Source organism: Rhinopithecus bieti, unplaced genomic scaffold (genome assembly GCF_001698545.2).
Source record: "Rhinopithecus bieti isolate Rb0 unplaced genomic scaffold, ASM169854v2 scaffold_7308, whole genome shotgun sequence".
Taxonomy (NCBI): domain Eukaryota; kingdom Metazoa; phylum Chordata; class Mammalia; order Primates; family Cercopithecidae; genus Rhinopithecus; species Rhinopithecus bieti.
In genome coordinates this window covers 319,053-337,666 of record NW_016805423.1, presented here as the reverse complement: position 1 = coordinate 337,666, position 18,614 = coordinate 319,053, and the positions used below count along the sequence as shown (strand labels likewise).

The 18,614-nt window shown below is 40.1% G+C and overlaps 1 protein-coding gene across 12 annotated transcripts in view; it reads right to left on the bottom strand.

Moving 5' to 3' along the window:
- TMEM108 (transmembrane protein 108) overlaps window positions 1-18,614 on the bottom strand; it is a 339,699-nt gene that overhangs the window by 80,256 nt on the left and 240,829 nt on the right. The window contains exon 1 of one of the 12 annotated variants that reach the window (XM_017872410.1): window positions 5,092-5,110. The exons of the other annotated variants lie outside the window; for them this stretch is intronic. The gene's annotated coding sequence lies outside the window, so the exon portion shown is untranslated. Of the gene's footprint in view, window positions 1-5,091; window positions 5,111-18,614 lie in introns of those variants that run through there. 12 annotated transcript variants of the gene reach the window in all.

Genomic DNA, 18,614 nt, shown 5'->3' with positions numbered 1-18,614 from the left:
GAAGTAAAGCACTCCTCAGCAAATGTAAAAGAACAGAAATTATAACAAACTGTCTCTCAGACCACAGTGCAATCAAATTAGAACTCAGGATTAAGAAACTCACTCAAACCCGCACAACAACACGGAAACTGAACAACCTGCTCCTGAATGACTACTGGGTACATAACAAAATTAAGGTAGAAATAAATAATTTCTTTGAAACCAATGAGAACAAAGACATGACGTACCAGAATCTCTGGGACACGTTTAAAGCAGTGTGTAGAGGGAAATTTATAGCACTGAATGCCCACAAGAGAAAGCAAGAAAGATCTAAAATTGACACCCTAACATCACAATTAAAAGAACTGAGAAGCAAGGGCAAACAAATTCAAAAGCTAGCAGAAGGCAAGAAATAACTAAGATCACAGCAGAACTGAAAGAGACAGAGACACAAAAAAACCCTTCAAAAACTCAATGAATCCAGGAGCTGGATGTTTGAAAAGATTAACAAAATTGATAGGCTGCTAGCAAGACTAATAAAGAATAAAAGGGAGAAGAATCAAATAGACGCAATAAAAAATAATAAAAGGGGATATCACCACTGATTCCACAGACATACAAACTACCATCAGAGAATACTATCAACACCTCTACATAAATACACTAGAAAATCTAGAAGAAACGGATAAATTCCTGGATACATACACCCTCCCAAGACCAAATCAGGAGGAGGCTGAATCTCTGAATAGATCAATAATAGACTCTGAAATTGAGGCAAAAATTAATAGCCTACCAACCAAAAACAGTCCAGGACCAGATGAATTCACGCCGAATTCTACCAGAGGTACAAACAGGAGCTGGTACCATTCCTTCTGAAACTATTCCAATCAATAGAAAAAGAGAGAATCCTCCCTAACTCATTTTGTGAGGCTAGCATCATCCTGATACTAATGCCTGGCAGAGACATAACAAAAAAAGAGAATTTTACACCAATATCCCTGGTGAAGACTGATGTGAAAATCCTCAATAAATACTGGCAAACCGAATCCAGCAGCACATCAAAAAGCTTATCCACCATGATCAAGTTGGCTTCGTCCCTGGGATGCAAGGCTGGTTCAACATAAGCAAATCAATAGATGTAATCCATCACATAAACAGAACCAATGACAAAACCACATGATTATCTCAATAGATCCAGAAAAGACCTTCGACAAAATTCAACACCCATTCATGCTAAAAACTCTCAATAAACTAGGTATTGATGGAACTTATCTCAAAACAATAAGAGCTATTTATGACAAACCCACAGCCAGTATCACACTGAACGGGCAAAAACTGGATGCATTCCCTTTGAAAACCAGCACAAGACAAGGATGCCCTCTCTCACCACTCCTATTCAACACAGTGTTGGAAGTTCTGGCCAGGGCAATAAGGCAAGAGAAAGAAATAAAGGGTATTCAATTAGGAAAAGAGGAATTCAAATTGTTTCTGCTTGCAGATGACATGATTGTCTACTTAGAAAATCCCTTCGTCTCAGCCCAAAATCTTCTTAAGCTGATAAGCAACTTCGGCAAAGTCTCAGGATACAAAGTCAATGTGCAAAAAACACAAGCATTCCTATACACCAAAAACAGACAAACAGAGAGCCAAATCATGAGTGAACTTTCATTTACAATTGCTACAAAGAGAATAAAATACCTAGGAATCAAGCTTACAAGGGCTGTGAAGGACCTTTGCAAGGAGAACTACAAACCACTGCTCAACGAAATAAAAGAAGACACAAACAAATGGGAGAACATTCCATGCTCATGGATAGGAAGAATCAGTATCATGAAAATGGCCACACTGCCCAAGGTAATTTATAGATTCAATGCCATCCCCATCAAGCTACCAATGACTTTCTTCACAGAATTGGAAAAAACTACTTTAAAGTTCATATGAAACCAAAAAAGGGCCCACCAAGACAATCCTAAGCAAAAAGAGCAAAGCTGCAGGCATCAGGCTACCTGACTTCAAACTATACTACAAGGCTATAGTAACCAAAACAGCATAGTACTGGTATCAAAACAGAGATATAGACCAATGGAACAGAGAGCACAGCCCTCAGAAATAATACCACACATCTACAACCATCTGATCTTTGACAAACCTGTCAAAAACAAGAAATGGGGAAAGGATTCCCTATTTAATAAACAGTGCTGCAAAAACTGGCTAGCCATATGTAGAAAGTTGAAACCGGATCTTTTCCTTACACCTTATACAAAAATTAATTCAAGATGGACTAAAGACTTAAATGGTAGACCTAAAACCATAAAAANGCACTATTCACAATAGCAAAGACTTGGAATCAACCCAAATGTCCATCTGTGACAGACTGGATTAAGAAAATGTGGCACATATACACCATGGAATACTATGCAGCCATAAAAAAGGATGAGTTTGCGTCCTTTGTAGGGACATGGATGCAGCTGGAAACCATCATTCTTAGCAAACTATCACAAGAACAGAAAACCAAACACCGCATGTTCTCACTCATAGGTGGGAACTGAACAATGAGATCACTTGGACTCGGGAAGGGGAACATCACACACCGGGGCCTATCATGGGGAGGGGGGAGGGGGGAGGGATTGCGTTGGGAGGTATACCTGATATAAATGATGAATTGATGGGTGCTGACGAGTTGATGGGTGCAGCACACCAACATGGCACAAGTATACATATGTAACAAAGCTGCACGTTATGCACATGTACCCTAGAACTTAAAGTATAATAAAAAAAATAAAATAAAATAAAAAAAAGAAAGAAAATAAAGATATAAGCCACAGACAGAAAATATAAGTCACAGGAGAAAATATCTGCATAACATAGGTTTGCTAAAGACCTATATCTAGAATATATATAATGAACTGTTACAACTCAATAAAAAATTGGGCTCTTACACCCCAATCAAAAATGGGCAAAATATATGAATAGACACGTCACCAAAAAAGACATATGGATGGCAAATAAATACACTGAAAAATATTCAATATTATTAGTCATTAGGGAAACGTAAATTAAAACCATAATGAATATCACTTCATATTCACTAGAATGGCTATAACAAAAAAGACAATACAAGTATTGGTGCTGATGGGGAGAAACTGTAATATTTACATATTTTTTATGGGAATGTAAAATGGTACAGCCACTTTGAAAAACAATTTGTCAGTTTTAAAGAGTTAAACACAAACCACCCAACACTGCAATTTCACTCCTAGGTATCTATTCAAGAAAAGTGAAAACATATGTACACCCAAAGACATGTATACGAATGTTCATAGGCATCTTTCTTTCTCTCTCTTTTCTTTTCTTTCTTTGAATCAAGACTCTTGCTCTGTGGCCTGGGCTGGGGGTGCAGTGGTACGACCTTGGCTTACTGCAACCTCTGCCTCCCAGGCTCAAGCGATTCTCATGCCTCAGCCTCCCGAGTAGCTGGGATTACAGGCATATCCCATCACACCTGGTTGATTTTTGTATTTTTTAGTAGAGACAAGGTTTCTCTATGTTGGCCAAGCTGGTCTCGAACTCGTGGCCTCAAGTGATCTGCCTGCCTTGGCCTCCCAAAGTGCTGGGATTACAGGCATGAGCCACTGCACCCGGCCTAACATTACTGTTAACAGATAACCCAAATGTCCATCGCCTGGTGAATAGGTGAACAAACTGTGTCATATCCTTATGATGGAATATTATTGCACAATAAAAAGGAATGAAATTTTGATACAGGCTATAACATGAATAAACCTCAAAAACATTATGCATAGTAAAAAAGCCAGATGCAAGAGACTATACAGAATGTATAATTTCATCTATATGAATAATCTAGAGAAGGTAAATTTATAGAGAAAAATGCAGCTCAGTGGTTGCTTAGGGCTGGAGGTGGGAGTGAAGTACTATAAATGGGCACAATAAGGAAACTTTTTGGGGTGATAGAAACGTTGTATAACTGGACTATATTGAGGGTTACATAACCCCATAGATTTATGAAAAAAAAAGTTAACTGTATACCTACAATGGGTAAATTTGATAATATGCAATATATACTTAACTAAAGCTGTTAAAAATGTCAATATAGCCAAGTTTAGAAGGAACATGCAATATATGAGACTTCTCTGTCAGACCATTCTTTATGATCATGGCTGAATCAGAATGTCCATAAACCACTGTCTTAGAGGGAGATGACCACAGCCCTATTACATACATGAGGGAAAAGTAGAGAATTGAGCATATCTTGAACTCTTTTTATGCAGTAAGTATTATGCTGGTTCATTTTCTTAACATTGTCCTATTTAAACATCATGACGGATGTTTAAATCTCAACGAAATTGAGAATTATTCCCATTTTGCAGATTTAGGCTCAGAGAAGTTGTTAGCATGGCAGAGCCATGTTACTATGGGTTGGTGAAGCTGGATCTCAAATTGTGAGACTTACTGAAAATAACAGCTACCACATGGCTATGCTGGATTATGTAGCATGGGCCTAGGAAAAGGAAAGCCCCAAGCCAAGAATAAAGTCAGAAGCTACATTAACAGATACAGACTCCAATTTCCTGCTTGGGCAAGAAGGAAACAGCAACCACATTACTATGGAATCATTTGTCTTTCCAATAGAGTTTTAAAAACTACAACAAAGTAATCAATTAAAATTGGATTTGATATCTCATTATTATAGCAGAAAGTTTTCCAAAGTGAATTATGACATTATTACTTGTGATTTGATCAATCAATCTTGGGTAAGTTAACAATATTCATTTTTAAGGGTGTGTGTGTGTGTGTGTTTATGACTAGGGCATGCTTTCATGTTAATATAACATAATTCATGAATGAATAATGAATAAACAACGACTAGATTCCTTTGGGGCTTAAGATTTTTTACTTTAGAAGGGGGACATTAGGAAGTTATTTTCAGGATACTGAATCAGCAGCTTATTAAATTACACTAATTTTCTACACACAGTGAAATGCTTAGGAAGGTACCAGAAAAGAATTCTTTATGGAAAACCTTGATAAGGTTCATTATCCATGAGATTTGTCATTATTATGAAACACTGCCTTTGAAAGGTCCAAACTTACCCACTTACGCCATTTGAGTGCCATTTGTTCCCTGTGGGGCTCCTGACTGACATGGTTGGTGTATGACAGGCTGTGTAGCATGTACATACTCAAAAAATGGTGGTTACTGCTCAAATACATCAAAAGTGCTTCAAAGATAACCCTAAATAATATATAAATACAGTGATTATTATTGAGGTATGTACCACCACTAAAAAATCAGTTAGAGTTATGCAGTAAAGTTGAACATGAGTGTCATGGAAAATTTCCCCATAGAATAGCTTTATTCTCAAACATGTCTTTGGTTCTTATCATATGTCCCGGAGCACTTCAGGCTTTACCAGCAGATGGGTTTAAGAACCCATCAAGAGGCAGTTTAAAAACAGAGCAGAGGAAATGGAGTCCACTGTTCAATCTGCAACCTAACTTCAGACTTAGGGTTCACCAAGGCATGAAATAAGAGGAGCATGAGGCTTCAACTACTCTTCTTATACCAGAGAGCAGGCATGGTGCACATGTGGGGTGGCCCGAAGATACCCAAATGCTGCAGGATAACATTGATCTAAAGGGTCAATATTACCTAACAATTTGACTAAAAATACTGTGATATTAAACTGAGATTAGAATAGAAAATTCAAGAGATATTGGCCGGGTGTGGTGGCTCGCACCTGTAATCCCAGCACTCTGGGAGGCCGAGGCGGGAGGATCACGAGGTCAGGAGATCAAGCCCATCCTGGCTAACATGGTGAAACCCTGTCTCTAATAAAAATACAAAAATGAGCCAGGTGTGGTGGCGGGTGCCTTGTAGTCCCAGCTACTCGGGAGGCTAAGGCAGGAGAATGATGTGAACCCAGGAGGCGGAGCTTGCAGTGAGCTGAGATCACACCACTGCAGTCCAGCGTGGGTGACAGAGTGAGACTCCATCTCAAAAAAGAAAAGAAAAAAAAAAAAAAAAAAAAGAAAATTCGAGAGATATTTGAAATTAAAAATTTTTAAGTGTTTTTGGAATATCTGCAGTTCACCAATGGTGTAAATTCCCTCCTAGGTAAAGTTTGGTAAGCTGTATGTGTGTGTGTGTGCACGCGCATGTACATACACTCGTGTGGTTCCACTGATGTGTCACAGTTTGGGTTTTAATAAGAAAATGAGCAGTGAGATGCATGGCATCACACTTCCAAGCTTCAGACAAGAGTGGCAATATCATGGATTCACTAGATTTAAAAACCAGTTTGAGCTTTAGACAATGATAGTGGCAAGATCACAGATTTGTGAATTTATAGATTCCCCCATTTCCCCTGCATCCTTCCTTCCTCAGCCATTTTACAGGTGGGAGCGCTGAGGCTTAGAGACGCAATGAAGTTCTTAGGGTCATCTGTTACATCAGAGGCAGAGGAAGGGCAGGGAGCTGGGTTTCCTGTCTCCATGGTAATTGGGTGGGTGTGTTTGTGGAGGGCTTCCTGAGTTGCACCCATGCTATATGCAAATCAAGACACAAAATGGCAACAAGGAAGAGTGATAATGTAAAGCTTAAACCATGATTTTACCCAGCATTGAGTGTATTTGTGCTGGTCTTCGAAGATTAGGAATATGGGATGAAATGCAATGAAAATGATAAAGTTAGTTGGTACAGGCTTGCAGAGAGTATAAAACTGAAAATGACTGTGTTAAATGCTTTTCTATTACTTGTTTTTTCTCCTAATCCCATCCAAATCATCACTTTTATCTCTTAAATGTGCATTGTTAAGAATCCCCGAAAGTAATTATTAACAAGTGAGCCAGCCGGTGCTTGTAAACCATTTTACAAACACAAAAGGCTCTGCAAATGTTTATTTTCATTACTGAAACTAATTTAACTATGGCATAATATAGTATTTCCAGACAATGCTTTTCAGCAGTGCTCACTGTGCATGATAGGAAATGACATAGTTCATGCCTGAACTCTGGTTTAACCTGTGAGGTGAGCTGAGAAAAATGCATTTTCCACTTTTCTGCGTTGAGACAACCAAAATGACCAAATAGGAGTCCTGAACTTCTTGGAGTTGATCTTTCAAGCCTGTGTCTCTTGGACTACATGCTGCTGTTGTATAAAATCCTTTGATGTTCATTAGGTCCTAAGAGCAAATCTTGAAAGAAGAGTAACTTTTCTCATGAAGTGAGGCATCTTGCTTGGCATTAGAACTGACTGCAGACTTGCTGGCTGTGTACTTGACGTCAAAGGGACAGGGAATAGGAGATCTTCCAGTGATACTCTTTAAGGTTCCTTACACATTCTGTGAACATCAGCCCCTAAAATAGAGATGCCTCTTATGTCACAAAACAGAGAGTAGAATTTGTGTGTGTGTGTGTGTGTGTGTGTGTGTGTGTCTGTGTGTCTGTGTGTGTGTACTGCGGTATTAGTTGTATTTTTTTTTCTTTATTCTTATGCTGTGGCATCTGAGGCCTTCTGCATCTGGGTAGGGGTTGACCATTCCAGGGTTAGATAATTCCTAGAGATAGTAAACTTGTCTGCAATCACACCTTTGATGTGCAATTCCACCAAACCAGAGTTCATATACCTCCCAACCCCCCATCTCCTTTAATCAGCTTCTTGCAGTCCAGGGCACTATCCCTCAGCCCTAATCACCCCAGGGCTAGGTACCTGGCAACTAGGGACAATCCCTATAGCCCAGAGCCCACTAAAATCATTCAAACTAAACCTGTCTACCATGGTTACCCTGCCTTACCCATTTCTTTTTATGAAAACCACAATAAAGGCTCTCTGCATCCTCATTAAACCTGGTGCTTCCCCATGTGGCCCTGCACGGTGTGTAGTACCTCTTCTTTCCAGGGATCTGTGAGTATAAACTTCTTCCTTCATGACAGTCATTTCCATGTCTGCAAGTCTTACCACATCTGATGAAAACAAATCCCAGCTACATTTTAAAAAAGAGGCCCCTCATCCAGTTGCAGCCACAGTAAAAAAACAGGGGTGGAGTGATAAACCCAATTAATCTGAGCACATCCTCAATTCCCTCTTTGTCTGGGACTCTTGCTGCAGGACTGGCTGTAGGTTGCCAGGCAACACCATCAGGTATGCTGCATACTGCCTATGGACGTTAATCCCTCTCTTTCAGGTCTTATTTACTTACTCATTGTACGTTCTTAAAATGTGGTCAGGACCACTCCCTACCCCCCCATACCAGCCACAGAGTATTCTTGCTCATTTAAACAAACATTTTAGAGGCTTTCAATGCTTGATAAATGACACAGTGAGCTATGGTGTAAGGGAAGGTGTGGACCAATGAAGCAGTCTACCTATTCTAACTATGCCATTAACACACTTCATTGAGGCCTCTTTGGCTCACTGCAATTTACCTGAACACTTAGGGGGAGAAATAAGCTATTTCTATTTTCTTCTTACTCTGACATTCCACTTTTCTCATCTTTGATTTTCGGATTTATCACTTCTATGTGATAGGAAGACTATTTTAATAAAATGTGCTAATGGGATATGGTAATTACATTTATAATTGGGAAGAATGGGGAACAGATGTATTATTGTTAAAACTGGGATGGTCCAGGAGAAGAAAGTCCCTCTGCCAGAAGAGTGTGTGTGTTGGGTTGAAGATGTATGATGGCCTGGCTCTCCCAAATGGAAATTATCTTCAGTTTTTGATATTATGATATCATTCTAAGCAAAGAACAGTGGTCCTATGTCATATATGAGAAAACACAAAGAAATGCCCTCTGAGATATCAAGACCTCTGATAATTTTGGCCCAATATCAGTTGGAAAACCTTAAGCATGACGGGGGCATAATCTCCATGAGCTCCTCTGCTCCAAGTCATCCTCTATATAAACATACTGTAGAAGGGAAAACCTATGCTTGCTATGCAAACATAGCTTCACAACAAGTCCTCTTAGTACCCCCTTCCAAAAGGACTGCCAACCCCAACCCTGTCTATACAGAAATTCTAGAGAACACAGCTTGACCTCCAAACCAAACTTCTGTCTACAGTATGTCAAAACATCCAGGTTGAAGGAGAAAGGCTAAGCTCAACTGGTTGGCTAATCTATTTGCCACTAAAGAGCTATTCTGTTTTTATTTCCCTACTGAAATAAATAAAACAGTTTTCTTATTTAAAGAGTGGTTTTATTGCTGCCAAGTCAACCAGGAGACAGTAATTGAGCACTAGCTGGCTGCAAGGTTATCATCCAACATCTGAACCTTTCATCTTCGCCAAACTGTGAGCTTTATAGTTTCCCCTTATTGCTCTTAGATTACACTGGCCATGAATCAAGCACTAACAAACTCATGAGAAAGTGTTCCTTCTCCCTGCAGTTCAGATTTCCCCAGTGGGAATTCATGTAAGACTGTCACCCCTGTCTGTCAGCTCAAAACAGCAAATGTGGCAGGCAGATCTCTTAGAAAACCTATCCTAAACAAATAATCCAGAAGAATAAAAAGCCACAGGCAGTAGGATGGTCTTTGTAGTTTTTTTATAATTATAAAAAACTATAAGCAGCTTAAATATTAAACAGTAGAAAGGTGGTTAAATAAAACGCCAGCATAGCATAGTGGTTATGAGCATAGCTGAGCACATGCCTGTCTCTGTCACTCATAACTGTGTGTCCTTGGGCAGGTAACCTAACCTCTCAGCCTTGGTTTCCTCACCTGTAACATGGGCATAATATGGTCGAATGTGAAATGAATTTATAAATATTATGAGAATGAACTGCATTAATATTTATTATAATATTTATGTACCTGATACACAGGAAGCACTATAAGTATTTTGATAAACAAAGTGGTACCTTTTCTAGAAGAAGAATTTTACAGCTTTTACAAATGATTATCAAGAAACAAGAAAAAAGTCCCATAAAATCACAAGCACTCTAGGTAAAATATGAATATGAAAATTCATCAGGGGACTAGATGAAATAAACATAGTTGTATTGGGCTGAGAGGATCTTCTGCTTTCCAGACATTCTGTATTGCTTTCGTTAGTCAAATAAGTTTTGATGAGGCTTGGAGAGGGCTAGGGGAAGGAGTTGGAAGAAACATTCTTCCTGGGCCTCTGATTGAAACAAATCACTTGGTCCTTCTGGCAGAGCTGGGAGGGTTGTCTGCTCTACCCAGAGAGTTAATAGAAACCTACTAATAAAACTGTCTTCGAAGAGAAAGACAGATGAAGAGACAGGTTTCAGCATCCAGAAGCCAGGAAAAGAGTCTAAAGTCAGTGGGGCTGCCACCTCCTTTCTACCTGCTCTGATTCTCTCTAGTAGCGTGGCCCATCAGGGGAGGGCAGGAGCTCAGAGCATCTTGGCAGATTAGACGGCTGGACAAAGAGATCAAAGCATCTGAGACTTACAAGGTAGGGATGCACTACTCTCATTTGTCAGGACTTGTGCACATTTAGTGAAATAAGTATCTCCAGTAATGGAAAAGAGGTGTCAATACCAACATCAACACAAACTACCAACGTCAATGCCAAACATTCCTTCCTTTCCTCATTCTCTGATCTCAGTATCTTACCAGTTTTTGCCTGGAGGGGTGCGTGTTCTGCAGTGTAAAGCAACATGAAGGCCGGCCGCGGTGGCTCACGCCTGTAATCCCAGCACTTTGGGAGGCCGAGGCGGGCGGATCACCAGGTCAGGAGGTCGAGACCATGGTGAAACCCCGTCTCTAATAAAAACACAAAAAATTAGCCGGGCGTGGTGGCAGGCGCCTGTAGTCCCAGCTACTCGGGAGGCTGAGGCAGGAGAATGGCGTGAACCCGGGAGGCGGAGCTTGCAGTGAGCCGAGATCTCGCCACTGCCCCCCAGCCAGGGGGACAGAGCGACACTCCGTCTCAAAAAAAAAAAAATAAAATAAAATAAAATAAAAAAAATAAAGCAACATGAATACAGCAGTGTGTGCCCTCTGTGTTCATGTGGTCCCCACCACTCCTTTTACTCTTCTTACAGTTCTTAAGGCTAGAAAGAAACCTTAGAGATTGCCTCAGCCCATTGGTTCTCAAGACTGACCCCTAGCCTACTGCTGCAGTGACTGAGAATCTCCCAGGAAGCTTAAAAATAAAGTTCTCTGGCCTTATGAAGTAATAGTTCTGGGGTGGGGCCCAGGATTCTGCATTTTAGTCTCCCCCCACCCCAGGTAAATCCCAGTGATGTGTGAGAATCAGAAATCATCTAAATCATGTTTAGTGAGAGGAAGTGACAAGCCTGAAGCTTTCCCTCTTTCTTCTTTCAATCACTTTCTCTTTTCTTCTCTACTTTCACTGTACTTCCTCCACCTTCCTCTACATCCCTCAAAATCTGTCTCTTTTTCTGAGCTTGGATTTGCATTTTAACTACAAAGATGAAAACCCTCCATTGGGGGAAAGAAGGCTGACAATCTATTTTTGCTAATAAACATGCTGGCACTGTGCCAGCATGGTCCAATACCCTAACATCTGTCTCAGGCAGAGGGAAGTGTGCCTGAGCCATGCACACATCTGTCCTGGCAACTACAGTGAAGACACAAATGAAATACTCTGAATTAAATTTGAGTGAGCTATAAGCCTGATGAGCACTATTAGCATATCTGCATGCATTTAAGAAAAAGCTACTGTTAGCCTGATATTGTCTGGACCTCCTTCAGAGACCAAGAGGATCTGAGAATTTAAGCTCAGACCTGGGCTTTGTTCTATTGTCTTAATTGGTTATTTGGGGACTAGACCACCACCATCCCCCCCACCATTAAGAAAGTGGGGATAGTTGATATCACTAGGGGGGCTATCATTCTCACCGGCTTGTACCCTCTATTCTTCCTTCTACCTGATGAGAAAGTTGTCTGCAGAGATTCTATACTTGAGAATTAGCTAGACATGCTTTGCATTCTAACCTAATTTATGACAGTCATCCTGGACACTCTCTCTCTGTGTGCTCCTAATCCTTCTGTGCCAGCTCTCAGTCCCACTGTCCACCAACAGCCCCAAGACCCCCTGTCCTACTCTACTACTCATTGACACATGGGTTGCTTTGGCTCAGGCATGTTCTTTCTCCAGCCTGTCCATCTCCCTACAAGGACTGGGACAGAGATCTGAACAAATATAAGGCTCAATGAAGACATCAGACTACCGCTTTATATTAGTGTTTTTTTTTTTTTTTTTTTTTCTGGCAGCCTAGCAACCTGGTATTAATAGCTTAACACTTATGTGATACTTCTTGGTTAGCCTGGCTAGTTGATATTTCAGGTCTGGGAACACAGGCAAAAACATGTGATTTCTTTGTGCATAAATATAAATCTCCATGAGGGTTCTAAGCCCCTTGACTCCTGTGTGTATGTAATCCCTGTTTTAAGAATACAAGTGTTATTTTGCTTTTAATGAAATAAAAAAAGCAATGGGTCTGGGGGCAGACACTCTGAGATTTAAATCCTGGCTCCACCAATTTGACAGCTTTAATGATTCTTCTATTACGTCTGCTTTGTTTTTTGCCTGCCTTTGATGTATAGGAAAATTCTTTAGAAAACTTAAACATGACTAAGATTTAAAAAAAAAAGTGGGGGGTGCTTTTCCTAATGTTTGAACTAGACATTAAGGGTAGACGTGCACTCGGACATTAGATATGCTAGAAACAGCAGGAATGAAAACAAGACAAAGGATACTATTTTTGGGGAAAATAGTCAATTTGGACAAGAGCCCTTCTCAGTTTTAAAATTATCTGTCTAGCTGTTTCATTTTAAAAAGAGAGGTTGTTCCCCTATAGACAGTCCTATTACCCTTTTTTGGCTACAAATTGTTTTCATTCAGGGGGACTTGGTGAACTGTGTACCCTACATCATGTGGTTTTCTTTTTTTCAGTGGGCCCAGCTGCAATGCTGATGTTGCTCATCCAGCATCATCACTTCTGGCCTGTAATTATGTTTTCCCATGAAATTACAAGGCAAAGTAATGTAACCAAGTTGCCCAGAACCCAGTGGTGGCCCTAACATTGCACTCACTATCTCCCTCTTGGCTCTCTCAATGTCCCACAGGATCAGGAAGAATCTGGACTGGAGGTTGGAATATCTTGGATTCCAGGCCTAGTTTTGCCAAATAATGCTTTTGGGCAAGTCACTGCACACTTCTGCTCTTCTGAAAAGTGAGGAGGGCCTTTCTAGATAACAGTAATAATAACAACTCACCGTGACACGGGGCTTTATAGTTTACAAAATGCTCTCAGGATGTTTCATTTCATGCTGACTACTTTCCAGGTAGGCATATGAGTAATCAACCTCTCCAATTACAGAGAAGGAAACAGTGGGCCCAGGAGTTCCCTACTGGGCCTAACACCACATGCTAGATGAGGGTGAGCAGAGGAACTGCAGCTCTAGGTTCTCAGCTCCTTGCTCTGCTTACTTCTCCATCCCTCCCTCCAGAAAAGCTTTGCTCAAAGCTTCCTTCCAGATCTCAAATGCTATGGCTCTCAGGGTTCCCGGCAAACTTTTTCTAGTTTCTGCATAAAAACATTTGGGTAACTTACATCAGTCTCCAAACTTGCCCTTCTAATGAAACAACCATTAAAAAAGTGCTTATGACCTAAATGCTAATAATATATGACTGCAGCATCTCAAGTTTAAATTAATCATTTTACCATAATTTGTTGTGACAAAAGTACCTAGTGGGGAGGTGATACTTCACAAATCAGTGGCGAAAGACTTTCGTTTACTTGATAGATAAACCCCAAGTACTCTTGTCCACAGTAACACTCCCAGGGTCGGTGAAATTTGATTTCAGGCAAAGAAAATACATTATTCAGTTAGCGGTTCTGTTCTCATTAGACTGAAATGGCACATACATTCATTTCTTTATTAAAAATTCTTCAGGAAATAGGACATATAGATACTTTAAATCTCATAAATCTGAAATTACCCCAATTGTGAATCAGCTAACATCATTAAAGGGAATGGGCTGGCCTACAATTTCCTGAACTTCACCATCTCAGTAGCAGCCATTTAATAAAAGCTGATGTGCATTTAGTTTTAATTAGTTTCCATCAATAGTTACAGAAGTTTAAAAAATAATCAAGCAAACCAATAAAAAGACATCTCAATATTGCTACTTGGGAATTAAATTGATTCTATCCTTCTGCAGATAAGAGAATTATCATAGGAGGCAAATCCCCCATCTCCAGAAATAATCATTATATTGGTATTTAAATTAAATTGTCTGGAAACAATCATATTTGAAGGAAGTAGAGAAAACATCCTGAGATGAGTCATCGTGAGGTGATGGCTCTGGGACTTGAGGCTGTGTGTTTCTGTAGTCTTATAGTTTTCTTTAGCTTCTCAACTCTAAATTGCATTTTTTAAAAGTAAATGAACAACACAAAATGGTGGCTTCACTTTTTATAACCTCATTCTTCTGAGAAGTTCAGAGAATTTTAGTCCCATGTTGCTATCAGCTCAAAATAACCCTAGGGTTGGTTGGAAGATTTCTGTCGTACAATAAAGCTTTCTTCCTTATATTTAACACTATCGCTTATTTTCTGCCTGAAGATGCCCTGCATTCTTATAAGGATGAAAAATACAAATGCTTATTATCCAGAAAAGCACTTCTAGTAAATTAAATTCATTCAAACCACATCAAATAAGGCAAAGAGGACCAAACACTTACAGAAAGTGGTACATTAATATTCAGTCATAACAAATCTGAGACTTTTTGCACAGTAGCCTGGTTTATCTTTGGCAAAGGATGGCAGTGGTCCAGTTTGCAACATCTCCCCTTGGTGTACGGAAGCTGATTTCTATGTTGCCAGCTGCCACTGGATGCAATTTTAAAATTCAAGTTGACAACCTCTTAACTCTTCTGTTACACTCTAATTGAGGTGATGGTCTCTGCTTCCAATCTGAATTAGACAAGACACTGTGAGATAAGAGGAATCTTCAATATGTTAAAAAAAAAAAAAAAAAACCTCACACACAAGATGTAGGCATGTTCTACTTCAATTTCATGTAAGTGGAGAAAACGAAAATGGACTCAAGCTGCACAAAGAATGCTCATGCTTGATGAGTTAGCCAGCAAAACCACTCAACATCCTTCTTAGGAAGGAACTAAAAAAAAAGGGTCCTAGTTATGCTTGAAAGTTGGCACTGGCATAAGGCAGGAAGTTGGTGAGATGAATCCTTAAGATCCACTCGAATTCAGGAATGTGTATTTTGTTAATCTTTGGTCTTGAGTGCATCTAATTCAATACCGGACAGTGTCCAAACCTCATTCATTTAATAGCCAACACTTGTCAAGGGCTTACTATGTGCCAGGCTCTGTGTCAGGCTTGGGAACAGATACAAAGAAGGCTTCTACCCTGGAGGAGTGTGATAAAGGCTTTCATGGAGAGAAGTGCTAAATTCGATGAGAATTCAAAGGTAGGCATGATTGATTCATCCGTGGACTCAGTGTTGAAGAAAGTTGGAGGCTGGATCCTTTGATGAAAGGCAGATGGTTTAAATGAATATTCTATCAATGAGAATTAACATTTCCTAACAGGTATTTACTGGTAAATTGATTCCTCTTTGTGTCTCAGAAAAAGTAACTGTCTTACAAGGTTAAATTAAGCACAATTCTGTTCCCTATTGTTTTTAAGAATATTATGTTTATAGCATGTTACTCTTTTCTCTCAAAGCTCCATTCACCTAATACATCACTTGTTATTCCTGGTCTCAGAAATAAAAGCATGCTAGTACACCAACTTTATCGATAGGGAAACTATGACCTAGAGAATGTCTCATTTGGCCAGTTATTTGGCTTAAGTTGGTGTAAGCAAATGGCATATGAAATAGAACTGGAAGCCAGGCATCCTCTATCTCAAGCTCAGAGCTCTCTACAAAGCTTTGCTTGATCAAACTGCTAAGTTCAGAATTTTACAGCAGGGGAGTTGTGGCTAGGGTATCTGTGTCTCTGAGAAAAGGAGAGGACTTTGGTGCTTTAGAGTTTGAAACCAATGCTTTAAAAAAAAACTTTATAAAAACTGTCTCCAGGGTCCCCATAGGAGGCAGTCTCCAAAACAAAACCACGCGTGCCTACCACCTAATTGTAGAACACTTGGGTGGGCTGTTCATGCCTGACACATTCTATAAGCAGCAGAATTCCAAGTTCCAGGCATGTTGTTTATTTCTCTTATGATGACAATCGGTGCCAAAGCTAACAACAAGCAAGAGGCGGACAAAGGTAGGATCAAAGGAAAGCTTGAGATCAACCCAGACCCTGGCAATAGGCCTAATGAGGACTAGGCAAGGAAACCATCACTTTGTGAGGTTAAAATAATAGAACTAGAGGGGAGCTTAGCAGTGAAACCTTTATTTGAAGAAATCTTATGAAGAATCTTGATATTTATAAAACAACTTCCTTCCTACCTGAGCAGTTTTTTGGAGCACAGTTTGAAAACCTTGAACTTGCCACACATATTTCCTCATCCATACTTGCACACATGGCATTTTATATTCCATGTGTAAAAACATTCTCTTCTTCCCTTTACCAATCTGGTAAACTTCTACTCAACCATCAAGATTCCTACCAAGTGTTTTCTAACAGAATCATCTGAGGCACTTGTTAAGAATACAAATTCATGGGCCTCGTCCCAAATGTACTAAATCTAGATTTCTCTTGTTATCAAGCTCCTAGGGGGATGGATTCAGATGTGCAGTCAGGGTTGGGAACCACTGCAGATCCTGCTCAGCCAAATGATTTTTAACAAGACATGACTTACAGTGGGATTAACTCTGAACATTTTGGGAAGGGAGGAAGGCAGTAGAGAGATCATGTATGTTTGTACTTTGCCAAGAGTCTGGAGCTGAGAAAGGCCAAGATAGAAGGGAAAGGAGTTGAAATGGCTCCAGGTACCTTGAGGAACCCTGCCTTCTGCATCATAGGCAGTATAATATAATGAGTTTGATGGCTTCATTAAGGACATAGAAGTGGGAAAACAAACAAGTTCAGGGGCATAGGACATCTAAGGGGTTTATAATAATAAAAAAAATCCAAATTTCTCTTGGGTGAGGCTCAGAGAAATTCCATAGTGCCATGAAGGTTGCAGCTGTCCCATAAAAAAAAAAAAAAAAACCAAAAAACTTAGTGGTAGGCCTGGTGTGTTGGCTCACGCCTGTAATCCCAGCACTTTGGGAGCCCCAGATGGGAGGATCCCTTGAGCCCAGGAGTTTGAGACCAGCCTGGACAACACAGGGAGACCCTGTCTCTACAAAAAATAAAATTAGCTGGGTGTGGTGGTACATGCCTATGAGCCCAGCTACACAGGCGGCTGAGATGGGAGAACTGCTTGAGCCTGGGAGGTTGAGGCTGCAGTAAGCTGTGATGGTGCCACTGCACTCCAGCCTGGGCAACAGAATGAGACCCTGTCTCAAAAACAGACAAACAAACAAACAACAACAACAGAAACAAAAAATTCCATGGTGGTAATTTAAACTTGTTTTTTCTTCTGGTATTTCCATTTATATGGGCTTTACAGGGTGACAGAAAGAAAACAACCCACTGCTTGTTTTGACTGATTATTCTAATTGCTATTAGAACAACATTTTTGGGATTGAACTCTGTGTGTTATACATGGTTTGATTAAAAAATTCTCCTTATGACTCTTTGCTCCCATCTTCATAAAATATCTCCATACAAAAGCAAAATATTAAGTTATTATATGAGCAGCTGGTGTTAATACAGTGTTGATCCCATTTAAAACGTCTAAGCATTATAGTTAGTGTCATTTACCATCTGAAATCATAACATGACTTATTTGCATAAAATCTCTGGGCCCTTCTTCATTTCTCATTGCAAATGAGGTATAGGGCTGAGCTGGTGTGATTTTTACTACCTTTGTTTCCGCATGCTCCAAGTTCAGGTTCCACTGGAAAAAGTGAAGGTAATCCACAGAGAATAAAACGTTACATGCCATTTGCTTTTGCTTTTGCTTTTTCATTAACCACTCTATCTGATGCAGGCTAGTTCTTGTCAGTTTCCTATTTGTTGTATAATTTAACTTCAGGGTTCTGGTTTTTTTTTTTTTTTTTTTTTTTTTGGAGATGCAGTTTCACTCTGTTGCCCAGGCTGGAGTGTAGTGGCACTAACTTGGCTTACTTCAACCTCCGCCTTCTGGGTTCAAGTGATTCTCCTGCCTCAGCCCTCCGAGTAGCTGGAATTACAGGAGTGCACCACCATGCCTGGCTAAGTTTTGTATTTTTAGTAGAGCTGGGGTTTTGCCATGTTGGCCAGGCTGCTCTCAAACTCCTGACCTGAGGTGATCCACTCAGCTTGGGCTCCCAAAGTGCTGGGATTCCAGGCGTGAGCCACTCACTGCACTTGGCTGAATCGGTTTATTTTTTCCATGAAGAGAGAACTAAGTCTCACAGAAAAGGGTTAGAAAACAAAAAAGAGAGTGATAACTAAGTGGCTGATAGTTATCTTACCTCTCTCAGGTCTTTACCGAATTGTCAGCTTAGGGATGCCTTCCCTGGTCACCTTGTCTAGAATTTCACCTCCTCTCTGCCCTCCACATTTCCTATTCCCTAGCCTGCTCTGTCTCCCCCTTCTTAGCACTTA